This window comes from Rhinolophus sinicus, linkage group LG11 (assembly GCF_036562045.2).
Source record: "Rhinolophus sinicus isolate RSC01 linkage group LG11, ASM3656204v1, whole genome shotgun sequence".
Lineage (NCBI taxonomy): Eukaryota > Metazoa > Chordata > Mammalia > Chiroptera > Rhinolophidae > Rhinolophus > Rhinolophus sinicus.
Window position 1 is genome coordinate 56,991,179 of NC_133760.1, and position 15,446 is coordinate 57,006,624.

General features: G+C 37.4%; 1 protein-coding gene and 1 long non-coding RNA gene across 8 annotated transcripts in view; one reads left to right on the forward strand and one right to left on the reverse strand.

Moving 5' to 3' along the window:
- The window catches only part of LOC141567567 (uncharacterized), a 28,656-nt gene extending 21,852 nt beyond the window's left edge, over positions 1–6,804 (reverse strand). The window contains exon 1 of the long non-coding RNA XR_012490325.1: positions 6,652–6,804. This is a non-coding gene — a long non-coding RNA (uncharacterized LOC141567567). The remainder of the gene's footprint in view (positions 1–6,651) is intronic.
- Positions 1–15,446, forward strand: part of TPK1 (thiamin pyrophosphokinase 1) — a 260,377-nt gene that overhangs the window by 48,539 nt on the left and 196,392 nt on the right. The window lies entirely within an intron of this gene.

Here is a 15,446-nt window from a genome sequence, read left to right on the forward strand (position 1 = left end):
CGCTGAACTTTTTATTACCAATGCTCCTTTTTTCTTTCTTGGATGTATCAGGACAGCCTTAACATGGTATCTAACAGATGTTTGGCCCATCAGACTAGGAGGTTATTACCCTTGATTGATTGATTGGATGCTGTCATTATTTTATTTCACTCGACCTTTCCAAATAGCATGTTATCAGCTTTGGTACAATAAATAAAAGAGGAAACATTTCTCCAAAACAAGCTAATACATGTTTACCACTTACATTTATCTTCTTATAACACTGGTAATGAGATGTGCTTTCATTTTTTATTAACTTATGAAATTGGTTGTTTTTATGATTAGTTTCTTCAAGTTTGCATGATTCTTGCCCATATTTATTTACTATATTTGGTATTTGGAATGATTAAGATCTTAGTTTGGGACTCTTACATGATATAATACATGGTAAAGATACTTTTAATTTTAAAAGTAGCTATTGGAAACTTTCTCAAATAAACTAGTAATTATGTTAATACTAACAAAGGAAATTAAAGAACTGGAAACTATATTTTTAACTGTATCTAGAAAAAAGTCTATAGTAGATAACCAATATTGTAAAGGGAAAAAATACAAATATTTCTCAATATACCAAAACCAGAAAAAAAAAAATTTCCACATATGGATGAGTTAAAGAGAATTTTCCAACTTCAAAAATTCCTTTATTTCTTATTTCAGTTTCTCAAGGAAATGGGATGTTTCCTGAGCAGATTTAATAGGATGAATGAACTAATGTTCCTTTGAGCTTTTGGACATAAGCATAACATAAAGCAAATAAAGTGAAAGAACTTCGCAGGAGGCTTAAATTCGTTAGCACAGCATAGATAGTGATCGTGAGAATCCAGATTTTTAGTGGTCCATTGATGTCAGAAATGGACGCTGTATTTATTTCCCCCTTCAGTTTTTATCTGCTTCCAACTCTTTGCTACCTGTAGTCAATATATAAAGCAGTGCTATTAACTGTGTGTTACCTCCCCTTCCACTCCCCAGTTTTGCTTTATAACTGTGATTGGAGAACCGCAATAGATCATTTTAATTAAACAGTATGGAAGTTTTTCATGGGGGACTAAATTGAATAGAATTGTTTTAGCTGTGAACTTTCCATAGTGGATTAAGATTTGTTTTCAAATTGCTAAACTGATGCCAGCTCTATTATTCTTGGCCTGAAATATGCTCTCCACTGGATATTTCTGTGTGTCTCTTACTCAACACATTTGAAACTACCTCCTCTTTCTCTGCAAATCTGAACTTCAGGGGACTTAACCTCCTGTGTTATTCACTAAGGCTCTTTCTTTGAAGCCCTCCTGAACTCCCCACTGTTCTTTTTTTCCCAACCTTCCAGAGATGTTGACAACTGTTGTCAGTTTTTTCTTGACTGTTTCTCATCCATTTCTCTTTCCTACCCCAACACATCTCTTCTGGGTACTAACCCGGTCCTACCTGGTCCGTTGTAGTTGTCCTCGGAATTATCTGCTCATTTTTTCTTGCTCCTGTCTACCATTTTTACATCCATTTGCATAGGTTCTGAAGCTCCCACTTCAGAAGGTGTGAAGGTGTCATGGTTGCCTCCAGGATCAGGTTCCGACTTCTTAGGCTTTTCCTCGTATAGTCAACACTTCTTTACCATCCTGCTTTTATGTGTGTTGTCTTCACAAGCAGACTCTTCACTTTCTGAGGGTTAGGTCTTTGGCTTCTGTCTCTGAGGTCAGTGCTTAGCGTAGCGCCTTGGAAGCTGTGGGTCATTAGAGATTGTGTGGAAGAGAATCTCTGGTACTTGTCCCTCTGTCTGTCTGCTTTTCTTCCCGACTGCCCATCTGCTGCTCTCCGTTCTGCCAGTCTGTTAGCCTGCCAGCCTGCTTCTGTGTCTGGGCCAATTTGTTTACTGTTCTTTCATGCCCTACATTTCCAATTTGAGAAAAATGAATCTGATGCTTGCTACCGTGTTTCCCCGAAAATAAGACCTAGCCGGACCATCAGCTTTAATGCATCTTTTGGAGCAAAAATTAATATGACCCAGTCTTATTTTACTATGAGGCTGGATATAATATAATATAATATAATATAATATAATATAATATAATATAATATAATATAATACAATATAATACAATATAATATAATGATATAATAAATACAGGGTCTTATATTAATTTTTGCTCCAAAAGGCGCATTAGAGCTGATGGTCCTGCTAGGTCTTATTTTCGGGGAGACACGGTAGCTACTTCACCCCTTTTTTTTATAGGCACATAAATCTTCTCAGTTTCTAGACATCCAAGATAGCCAAAACCAGTTTTTTTGTTGTTTTGTTTGTTCACAGAACATCATTATGTTGCCTTCTTGAGTCCCTGATAACATGGCAGATCTGCATTGTGTATACCAAGGAAAATTATCCTTATAGAGCAGACAGTATTTAAAAGATTCAAAGTAGAAAGCAGTACTCTTCATTATGTATGTTTTTGTATTTCTGATTATCTTTCATGCAACAAAAGTGATAAGTTAACATTATAGATGATGGCAGAGTTGTCACAGAATCATTGCTTTTTATGTTTAAACAACTAATTCCAAATATTATTTTGACAATCAGATATGTTGCTACCAGGTGGCCGTAGTTCTGTCATGTCTCTGTAGTATGAACAGTATCTTTCCTAATCTAGTGACACTTCCACAGTATAAACCATAAGTTTTCCATATGTTAGCATTAAGAAGTGAATGCAGAGTTGATATTTTTCAGGAGACATTTAACAAAAATCACACATTTTGCCTTAAAGGATCCTACCAAGAGATTGAAAAGGTAACCCACATTAAACTAGAAATTGAAAAGATAACCCACATTAAACTAGAGATTGAAAAGATAACCCACGTTAAGCCAGCTGTACAAAAGCCCTCATATTATGTGTTTCCATTCACATAAAATGTGCAGAATAGGTAAGTCTACAAATACAGAAAATGTATTACTGGATGCTTAGGGCTGAGAGCTGGGGAATTAGGGGAGAACTACCAAAAGGTATGGGGTTTCTTTGTAGAGTGATGAAGTATTATAAAATTGACTGTGATGATGTTTGCACAACTCCCAGAATATTCTAAAACCACTGAATTCTTTGAATGTGTTAATTTTATTGTATGGGAATTATATCTCAGTAAGCTGTTACAAAAAGTAGTAGACATTAGGTATAATTTAGTATCTTCTAATTTTTATTATCCTAATAGCTCTTAATATTTGTCTTGATTAGGGTGTTCACTTCTCCTAAGCTTTGCTGTATACCAAAATTTGTCCAGCATTGTCCTTGTTTCTGGGTATATTCATGCAGTTTGGGCAAGGGGTTCTCAAATTTAACATGTTGTCAGAATTCCCTGGAGGGCCCAACTTTGGCATTTTCGATTCAGTAGGTCTGAGGTAGGGCTCAAGAACTTGTCTTTCTGACAGTTTTTAACAAGAATATCTCTGTTCTGGTTTGAGAAGTAGTGCTTTAGGTCTTAGATTATCAATTCTTTTAGCACAACATTTATTAGCTTCTGAGCCAATGGCCTTGGCAGATTTAGATTTTAGCTCTGTATAATGTCTCATTCTGCCCTTCTCAGATAGCATCTCTCTTTTACCTGTGAGAACATAGCTGTTTGTCAGTATTATATTGGGTTTCCTTTTAGGAACACTTCTTTCCTCTTTTCTGCGTCATGGGCTCCGTGTTTGACTGATAGTTTCTCATTTACTATCCAACGTTTTGATCTCGATGGTCTAACATTTGTAGCAACTATTTCTTTTTGTTAGTCTGCCTTAGTTTGGGAACTCTGTAATGCTACACAAAATGAAGTACTTTGAACAGAAAAATAATAAAGCTGAACTCTTTATAAAGTGATAGACTTACGAAGCTAGACATGAGTGCCAGATACCATTTTTGGTATACTTCACTATGCCTGGTACTCACTTTAATTCCCAGGTCAAATAGTGACTTTAGTTTGTTTTAATTAGGACAATCTTATTGGAAGTACTTTTACTAGGTAAGCCTTATGTGGACAGTGTGACAAGCATTCGTGATTCGCACTACATTTTTCATGAAGGAAACTGCTTTCTGAGGAAATTCATCTTCTTGGTTTAAAATAAGCAAACAAAACATTTTCTGAAAAGATCTCCTTAGGCTCCTGTCAGTGTAAAGTCCTTAAGCCTCTTGTCCAATGTTGAGAATTAGAGATGGTTCAAAATGCTTATTAAACTAATAAGTGAATGAGCCGTCAGCTGGGGACCCGACAGACTGTTCCAGGGGCGTTCCAGGGACCATGAGATGAGACCCTTCCCTCGAAAGGATTTACAGCATGGGAGTGTGTGCTGTATTGTATATCAATCAGTGAGGATTTTCTTGGCATCTGAGATTGACCAGGGCTCGGATGATGCTTGAAGGGAATCCGAGAGGCATACAAGGCAGAGTTGGTAACCGGGATTGAGAGGAGATCCAGCACGAGAAATAACCCGCTGGATACAGGCAGTGTGTTGTGTGGTGGTGATTACGCGTGTGTTGGAATTTGGAAAGTGACTCTGGGAACTGAGCTGGAGATCGGTGTGGATTCACACACCTCCGTTTGACAAACTGCTGCAGGGGAAAATGCCATCTCATAATAAATGGCAAGCAGATCAAAAGTGATGTTTCACAAAGGAAAAAGAAAACAGCTAGAACGTAGAATTCTTTACTTTTTTTAATGCTGGCACAGAGGCAGCAGCTGTTACCTGTCAGCCTGAGGCGTCCTAATTAATGCTGGCAGGTTTTGTGCCCCTCTCTTGCCTGCTGTGTTGTCAGAGGGCATTTTATAAGTATTGGGCATTGGCTGGCACCACAGAGTTTGGGGAACCATCTAGAAGAGCAGAAAAATCTAGGGGCCAAAGAACAGCCAGCTGACTTAGAATATTTTACAGTGTTGGAGTAAATAATGTACCAGGATTAAGAATTCTACTTTATGAACAAATGTCGGAGTGAAATGAAAAAATACCATAATATAGAAAATATTAGAAGCGACTTAATACTTTGGGCTTATCTGCCACATTTGAGTGTTAGAACCACTCTCGGGTCATAATGACCTCGAGAAACAATATTTCTAATATCTATTCTGAGCCAAACAATTGGATGGTCTCTCCTTTATACAGTGGTAAAAGTAACGTCGGAAGGCCTGTGTGGGGACTGCTGTGCACCACAGGTGGGCATAATCTGCTTAAAACACTTTGAATTTAACAAAAATTCTTTTCACGTCCTAAGTCTTCTGTGTATGTGTATTGACTTGCAGTTAAATTTTTGTGATTATTGTTTCCATAAAATTGATCTTGCTTGGGCCTTGTGACTTTTAGTTCATGAGAATATGCTAGCTTGATTTGGCCAGATTTTTAAGTTGAGGCGATATGTTTGCAGAAGTGAATTAATCAGCAATTTATAAGAATAATGGATGTGGACATAATATATATTGGCATTTTTAACCTTATTCCAAATATGCCTTATTAGGGAAACTTGAATCAACTTAAACTCAAACAACTTTCCAACACTGCTGATAAAGTCTATATATAATATTGGACCCTTATATCACATGTGGAAATACTTCCGAATGTGTAAAATGCTTCAATATACAAAATAAAAATAATTCAATTCTTTGAAACAATTAGGATATAGGTGAATGTAGGATGTAGGAATAGGAAACTCCATCTCAACTAGGATTAGAAAAACCAGACGTTGAAAAGATAAACATATTTGATTATATAAAAGTTAGTACATTCTCTATAGCAGAAAATATTATAAACAGTGTTAAAAGAAAAGCAGCAAATTTCGAATAGTAAGTATAAACACGTGAGGGTTATAAAAGGTTTTATCTATAACATAAAGAGAACTCTATGTATAGAAAAGTAAAAACCAAGTAACAACAACAACAAAAATTAGCTTAAGATAAATATAGTCATCTTAGAGAAAAACTAACTCAAACCCCAAACATATGAAAAGATGCTCAGATTGCCTGTAGTTGAGGCATGGATGTTAACATAATGAAACATCATTTTGCACCTGGTAAAGTGACAAAAATTAAAGGAACAGCTATTGCTGTTGGAGGAACTGGAATAATCTCTTCTTGTTACCATGTTTCCCCGAAAATAAGAGCAGGACAATCAGCTCTATGCGTCTTTTGGAGCAAAAATTAATATAAGACCCGGTATTATATTATATTATATTATATTATATTATATTATATTATATTATATTATATTATATTACATTTTATATTATATATTATATTATGTTATGTTATGTTACGTTACGTTACGTTACATTACATTTTATATAAGACCCCATCTTACATTATAGTAAAATAAGAAAATAAGAATTAATATAAGGTCTGATATTAATTTTTGCTTCAAAAGACACATTAGAGCTGATTGTTCAGCTAGGTCTTATTTTCAGGGAAACATGGTAACAGAGGTGGAAACTTACATCTTTTACTTGGAAAGTAATATGGAAACCCCTATTAACATAAAAAACGCACATCTCTTCAATTCTGCAGTTCCAATTATTGCGACTCTTTATCCCATTAAAGTATGAACTATATATGTGAAATACATATGAGGTCAGACAGTTAAGTTCACAAACTCACCCTAGAAGAAGTGCTACATACCTCATTGCTGAATATCACTACGGTCACCTTTGAAGTCCTCCCCTTGGGAAGCTGTGCACCGACGCCAGCGCCTAGTCTACCCCTCAAAGCAGTTTGGGAACTCTTTCTGGAATGGCCACCAGAGCTGTCGTCATACTATACTTGATGTCCCGAATGTCATCAAAATGTCTTCCTTTCAATACTTGCTTTATCTTCGGGTAAAGAAAGAAGTGCTGAGCTAACATAAAGAATAGCTGTCCACATCACTAAGTAATAACAAGCACGCTCTTTCTATATTTCAACATTCTGATGAAGCATTTTTAAAAACAACAATACACTGTTGACTCCCAGATTTTTTTCAAGCTGCTGGCATCAGAAATGCAAGTTTTAATGCTAGCATTTTCTTTATCTAACGAGAATGTGTCAATGGAAAGCATTCCCCAAGTTGTCAGGATTCATTTCTTTTTTCAGGTGGTTCTCAAATGGCTTATTGATTGAAATGTCGAAGGATTTTCATGGTCCAGACATGTCACCAGGAGGAACAAACCAAGTTTGTGCATGCACAGACAGTGACAACTATGTCCCTATTGTCACCGGGCCAACAAGTATTGATGGCATTGATTTTAGAACACATCCTTAATTTTAGAGTGTTGAAATATAGAAAGTGCATGCTTGATATTCCTCAGTGATGTGGACAGTTGTTCTTTATGTTAGCACTGCAGTCCTTTTATGCCACAGTGCCCTTTTTGGCAACAGTCCCCCTCTTCTTTAGGGGAATCGCATCTCCCTTACGCTAGCCATTTAGTTCTAGAAGTTGCCAATCATTACACCCCAGCCACTGGCTACAGTGGTGGACCCCCCAAGCTGTGTCCAGGTGGCCACTGGCCACTGTGATTGGTTCAAGGATGGACAAGTATTCTCTGGTCTGTATTTTCAAACTGGAGCTAGCCAGGCCAACTGTCTCTGTGCCATGGTCTCCATGTAGGAAAGATGAGAAGAATTTCAGTTTCCCATGCAGCCGTATGTCCTGGCGTGGGATGCTAGCCATGAAGCTACTATGGGTTTTTGCAAATAAATCCCCTTGATGTGCTTAATTGCACGTTGGGACTGTCCCTGACCCATTAAAGATTTGTAGATTATGATTTCATTATCTATTTTTAGAGTTCTGCCTTCACAGAAAAACAAAAATCACAATGACCCATAAAGACTGTTGGGATTTTTGCCTTATGACTTTGATTGTAACCAATCCTGTTTTTCTCATTAGCTTTTGAGTATTTACTACTGTGTTTTGGCTGTTCGTTTGTTTTTTTTAAAGAAAGTTACCCTTGTAGTTGGGAAAGAAATAACCTTTACCTCAATAATAGAATTTTTAGGTCCACTTGCTTTTAGATCCAGTTTTTGATGTATAGCTATTAAGAACGAAAGATAAACATAAAGTTGTTAGATATCTGAAATTTGTCTTCAAGAAAGTAATTGAGATTTTAAAGGATTGCTTACTAGTTGGTCATGTGGTTTACATTTGGTTTGAACCAACTTATTTGATTGACAGGAGGAATCATTTTAGAATGAGGAAAATTGAAGTTTTAGCAATCACGGGTCTATGAAGGACTGAACACTCCAATTTACTAGTGGGACCTTTGTTACACCAGACTTCAAGCTACTACTATAATTGCTCAGGAAAAGAAATAGTTGTATTAGGTGTGACTTTTAATATATTTATATGTTGTTCACGCAGAACTTACCTAAGCATTAAAAACTAGACATTTCCTAAGAAATCACCTTTTATTTTTGTCCTCTGATTTCTTTCATCAGCATTTCTTAATTTTTATCGTACAGATCCTTTACATGTATTTTTGAGCTTATGCCTAAGTATTTCAATTTCTTTGAAGTGATTGTAAGTAATACTGTGTTTTAAATTTTGGTTTCGACGTGTTCATTGTCATTACATAGAACTTTGATTGACTTTTGTGTGGGAATGAAGAGATCCTCATTTGAAAAGTGACACTATTTGTTCCTGTAGGAAATAATGAACCATACAAAAGACTCTTTTCTTATTTAGTCAAAATCTTCAAATTTTTTTGATAATTTTTGAGGTGTTCTATAATGTTCAACCACATCATAGAAATCATTTTAAATATAATTTTATTTTTGGAGAAAATTTTGGAAAGAAAAGATTCATCCAGAGAAAATAATTTTCTAAGGAAATGAGTGATTCGTGATACAAAATGATTTTGGAACACATTTATAGTATCACATATGCAGAAATATTTTAAGTTTGATTTTTGTGTGCTATTTTTCAGAGTAAATTTGTTTGATTTTGTGCTTAGTTTTGAAAAGTAAGCTTAATCAGCTTTGCCTCTAAAATTACTCGGTATATCTCCTCCCAAATAAACACTAACATTAAACATTTCTGAAGTCTTGCATTGGATTTACATGTTATTTTCTCAGTAACCTTAGGTTTGCTAGTAACTTTGTTATTCTCTGATAAGACCTCCCTTTATTAGTTAAAATTGACTTTGCTGCCTTCACATGATATTCAGTACCACTCTTTATTGGTTGCAGAGTTACGACCACCATAAATAAAGAAAGCATGAAGAGAAGGAAGAGACAGCGTAGACAATTTATTTTCATGCGTTTTGGTTGCCATCTAAATCACAATTGTCAGAGTAAAGTGGAGTTTAATGGTCATCCTTAACAAGTTTAGGAAAAACGGTGCAGTTTTGCCCTTTCCATGTTGTGTTTTATGGCTATCTCACATTTGGTTCTGAATAATGATGATTCAACAATGACACTTTGTTATTCAAGCCTGATGCATAGCAGTGGGCAGAGTTGTTTATTTGATCCTTCCGTTTCACTGTAACTAACAGTTTGACAAGAGTGGGAGACGCTGACTGATGCTGTACAGCAACTGTGGTTAATGTTTTTAGTGAAGTGCTGGAGCTGAAACAGAACTGGCTGTAGCCTAATTCTGATCCTAGCAGGGACGGCTTGTTCCTTCTAGAGTGTTTGCTGGCTGCAGTTCTGTCCAGCTTCATTTCAAACATAAATTTTGAGGATTAGAATGCAAATGCATAGGGTTATATATGTGTATAGTCAATAATCTTTCACAGTGCTTTACCTGCAAAACCCTTTATTCAAGTGAAATCATATGTGAAAAACCTTCTGGCAGTTCCCAGGACAGGAAACAGACGCAGAGGACTTCCGTTGTTTGGACTGTGTACTTTGGCTACCAGCCTCCCCACTGTTGCCCCCATCTCCACTGGCGTTTTACAACGTGAATAAGTAACAGGGATTCTACCGTGTTTCCCCAAAAATAAGACCAGGCTTTATATTAATTTTTGCTCCAAAAGACGCTTTAGGGTTTATGTTCAGGGGACGTCATCCTGAAAAACCATGCTAGGTCTTATTTTCCGGTTAAGTCTTATTTTCTGGGAAACACAATTGCTGATCCCCGCTTTGCTGTTCCTTAGGTTTATTTCTTCTATTTGTGGTAGGTAAATTGAGCACTACCTTGTGAGTATAAATAAGTTTTAAAATGGTTGAATTATGTATTTCAGCAGTTTGAATGGAATAAATCTATAGTTGCTTCATTTTGTTTACTCCTGAACTGGTATCACTGTAGGCAACAGGACTGTTTAAAGAGGAAGGTAATTTTTAGAGAACTGAAAGTTTTAATATATCTCCATTGGAAATGGAATTAATCCAAAATAATATACTGAATTCCATTATGCGTACCATTTTGGTATTTGTTAACCAATTTCCTTACGTTGCCTGTGGAAGCAGATAGAATGAAAAGGAAAAAGGTAGATTCTCAAAATGAATTGCTCTGTAAATTTAATACAACATATTTTGTTTTTGCAATTATGTGAGGTTTGAACAAGTATTTTGTGATCAATGCCCTAATCTAGTGGGATTTCTAGACACAGCATTGGTGTGTAGCTTGGTGTAAAATTTGAGTTTATGACTGAAAGAAATACAGGCCCTGACTTAGGATGGTTTGATTTACAATTTTTTTGGCTTGACAATGGTGCAAAAGCGAAACACATTGAGTAGGAACCGTACTTCGAATTTTGAACTTTCAACTTGACCTGGGCCAGCAGTGTGCTGTGCGATACTCTCTTGTGATGCTGGGCAGGGGCGGTGAGCTGCCCCCTGGTGAGGCCCCAATCCCAGGGGTAAAGGACTGATTCTCCACAGGGCCCTGTGCTGCCAGCATTTTGGGGTATTGTGTGCTGAGCTCACTTAAGGTGGGTCAGGCTAAGTTAGGATGTTCGGGAGGTGAGGTGTATTAAATGCGCTTTCGAGTTAGGATGTTTTAAACTTACAGTGGGTTTATCTAGACATAACGCCATTGAAAGATGAGCCTCTGTACACATTTGTTTAAAAAGCATTTAAAAGTTAAAAAGGATGTCAAAAAGGAGTTAAATGGCAGTGAAAATTTTTATAATGAAATCTTTGCAAGGCAGTGGCATAACCCCGCTCCCGCCAATGTAAGGTGTGTGTGTGTGTGTGTGTGTGCATGTGTAAGCCTCCCACTTGTCTACAACGCAGAACCTATATTGTCTTGTGTTATAAATAGCTAAGACATAATTGTCTGCTGAATTGTCTGCTGTCGTGGAGCCCACAGTTTATTGGGAAGGATATGAGGAAATCAGATCACAGAAAGTAAGCCAGAGACCTGCAGGAGACTCTCCAGTGGTGATCAAATCAAAGCAAAAGGTGAGCTGATCAGGAAGTGCCGCTTTGGGGAGCTCATCACATTTGATTTGCAATCGAAGCATAAGAAGAAACTAACCGTCTAAAGCCCAGATGGCAGAGCATTCCTGGCCGAAGGGAACAACTGTGCAAAGTCACTGGCATGGAATAGGGTTGGTATGTTTGAGAAATAGAAAGAAGGCTATTCTAGAGGGTAGTAAGTGATCAAGGTAATCCAGTTTCTCATTAAAGTTAGAGAAACAAAAGCTTATGCTTACAAAAGCTTAAATAACATTTTTTGAAAATTCCCCTGTCAATTATGTGTGTACACCATTACCCACTTTCTTGGACAAAAACATTAAACCTGAGCTCTAATACTTTTCAGGACCCATTTTAGCTTTACAGCTTGGCTGTTTTCATTGTTTAAGGCTGGGAAGAATAAACTTGCCATTATTAAGAAAAAAAAAACTTAGAAGAACCCTAATTTGAGTTTTTGGACATAAAGACAGTAGCAATTCAAATATTGGATGATGATGGTGGTGGTGATGGTAGCAGTGGCAACTAATAGCCAACATTTCTAAAGTGTTTAGTAAGTGCCAGCACTCTCCTGAGAGCTTTTTCTAGATCGATTCATTTAATTCTTACACTGGGAAATAGGTGCTCTGTTATCCCCATTTAGCAGATGAGGAAATTGAGACAATGAGATTCAATGATTTGCTCAAGGTCACATAACAAGTCACGCTTGCACAAGGTTACATAACATGCAGCCGAGCTGCCATTTGACCCCTAATTTATATGTATACAAAATAAAACAGAACTTTCTAATAAGCTATTGACAATTCATTTCTTGTCATATAAAAAGTTAATGATTACAAAGTATAATAGAATCTAGTGGTTTAATTTGTTCTTTATGGAAAGTATATTTCACATACTGTTGTGTGTTATAAGCCATTGAGTCATTCCAGTTTCTGGTGACCATATGAATGAGTGATGCCCACCGTGTCCTGTCCTCACAGCCCTGCTCAGCTCCTGCGGCCTCAGGCCTGTGGCTTCTGTATGTGTCAGTCCATCTCATGTTCGGTCTTCCTCTTTCCTGCCGCCTTCTGTTCACCCAGCATCACTGTCGTTCTCCGAGCACCCTGCCTTCTCATGAGGTGCCCGTGGTAGGGCAGCTTCAGTTTGCTCAGTTTTGCCTCCAGAGATGGTTCAGGCTTCATTTGCTCTAAGACCCACTCGTTTGTCTTCCTGGTGGCCCAGGGTCTCCGTGGAGCTCTCCTCCAACACCGTGCTTCAAATGAATCCATCGTTTCACATCAGCCTTTGTCACTGTCCAACTTTCTCATCCATCCTTGAAACACTGTTAATACATAAAACCTGGTTTTAGGTATTTAACAAAGCTGATTGAAGAAAAAAGTGAGCCTGTGAGCTATCGTCTAGTTACATTGATCTTTCTAATGTGATGCCACTTTTTTCAGGTTTAGCATCTTTGCATCCTGTAATGTTTACATTTTTAGCAGGGGTACACGCTTGGGATCTAACGATTCTAAGAAAGACGCCTGAACGGTCTGTTACATCTTAGATTATCTCAAGGTTTCCGTTAACCATTATACTTTGTTAAGAACAATTTGCTGAATCTTACAGCTTAAGATTAATAATTGATATTTGGTGTTCATGCAGTCCAATTATATGTCACATTTTTACTACGATAAAATGACAAAAGATAAAATAGTTATATCGATTAATATTTAGAGATAGAATTCTAGTTACTCAAGCTATAAACTTTCCCAAACGTCTGACCCAGGGTTTGAATACAAGTGTAACACCAACACTAACAGTTTATTATAACTTGTTGATATTAATCTATAAATATTTTAAGAACTTAGCATTTGAATAACCTTCTCTATTAATTTTTCTTGACTTCAACTGCAGTGCAGAGGTATATGGAAGGGGGTATAGGTAGGGGTTTTAGGTTTGTTTGTTTTATATCTTTTGCAGTTACGTTTAGTGATGGTTGTAAAGTGTTAGACTTGTCTTTTAGTGAAAATCGTTTACAAATTACATTGTCACATTTTACAATCATTTCCGTTAGAAGGGAGGTCTGAGTGAATGATTAGATTCATGTGAATAGATAAAAGTGGTGAGGGGAGTTTTGTTCTTATGTGGAGGGAATAGTTTAATGTTTCCTCCTCATCATCCATCTTCAACAATTACTAACCCAGGGCCAATTTTGCTTTCCCCGTGGATTATGGTAAAGCAAATGCCAGGTATCATGTAATTTTCATCCACACATCAGGAAATTATTTTAAAGACTTATTTCTAGTCTTTGGTTTATGCAGTTGCTCTTAATTTCAGTATAACACTCTTAAGCTTCTATTGAAAAATGCTGGAGGGCCTCATTTGGCATGCATGGATTAAGCCAGATGCCCAGGAAAGATGTGAAAACAGACGGAATTTTTATGTTCCGATGTTGTGATCAAATGTGCTGCCAATCTTTCATTCTGCTTTCCTTGATAGCAAAACGCTGAATCATCTCTGATGCTTCCTTTTCCCCTTTCTGATACATTTTCAAACTCTATTGATTTTTTTTTTTATTCTTTAAATGGGTTTAATTCACTTTAAACTCTGTATACCCACTGCTGCCATCTTCCTTGACTGGTCATGAGATATCTCTTCAGCTGTTTTCTCTGATTACATTTTCTTTCCCGTTGCAATTCATCTCTTGGGCTCCCCTTCCTAGCTTTCACCATATGCCTTTGCAGTATCTTCAGTGCTTATTCCATCCCATTTAAATTCCTTTTTCTGATACTCAGTTTCTTCCATAAGCTGACCCTGTCATAACCTCATCTCTTTTTATTTACCAGCAGGAACCTTTTAGGCCGCCTTCCAGAACGCCCTCCGCACGTGCTGGGCCAAGCTCATTTGCACCTCTGCTTTCATGTACACACACTACTCGCTTCGTAAACCTGTCCTCTCTCGTCTTTGATCTGTAGTCTACCTTCCCATCAAAGCCCAGCTTGTTTTCTTTCCTGGCAAGACCTTCTTGAGGACTCTAGGCCTATACTGAGCTTTCCCGTTCCAGAATTTGTATAAGTGTGTGACGAGTTGATGGTATGAAATGGAGCCTTCGGTTGTACTATTTCTTATATTCTCATTTTCTTATGGACTTGTGTTTCTAAACTGCATAGATATCTTCCTGGGTACAGAGGGTACAAGTAGTCTAATGTATACGTAAGACTATTTTGACTAGCCATCTAGTTTATATTATTATACACATTCCTTGGTGCTTTTTGAGGATGGTTTCCTTTCTCCCTGTTGTGTTTGCTTCTAATCAGTCAGTATGCCTTTAGCTTCTTGTAAAGGTGAACCAAGAGAAAAGGCAGTTAGCATCCTTTCCTAACCCCATCCTCCTTCCCTTCCTTTTCTTCATCACCATCATCACCATCACCATCACCATCACCATCACCATCACCATCACCATCACCACCATCACCACCATCACCACCATCACCACCATCACCACCATCACCACCATCACCACCATCACCACCACCACCACCATCACCACCACCACCACCACCACCACCATCACCACCATCACCACCATCACCACCATCACCATCACCATCACCATCACCATCATCATCACCATCATCATCATGCCTCTTCCTCTGAACAATGGCCCAATGCTTGTGAGTGTTGTGAGTCATTAGTGGTCCTCCTTAGTATCCAGTTCTGCATCCAATTCTACTTTTTCAAGAAGCAGGAAAGGAGAAGTTTCTGAGATAAATTAAAGCCCTTTAAAAAGACTTTAAAAAATAGTAGGCTCATTAAATGAGCAGAAAGGCTTTAGATTTTCTTCTACATGCAAATACAGAGGTCTGACAATTAAGTTCGCGAACTCATCCTAGAAAAAGTGCTACATACTTCATTGCTGAATATCACTATGGTCACCTTCCAAGCACTCCCCTTGGGAAGCTATGCACTGACGCCAGCGCCTAGTCCACCCTTCAAAGCAATTTGGGAACTCTTTTTCTGGAATGGCCATCAGAGCTGTAGTCATATTACCCTTGATGTCCTGAATGTCATCAAAATATCTTCCTTTCAATATTTCCTTTATCTTT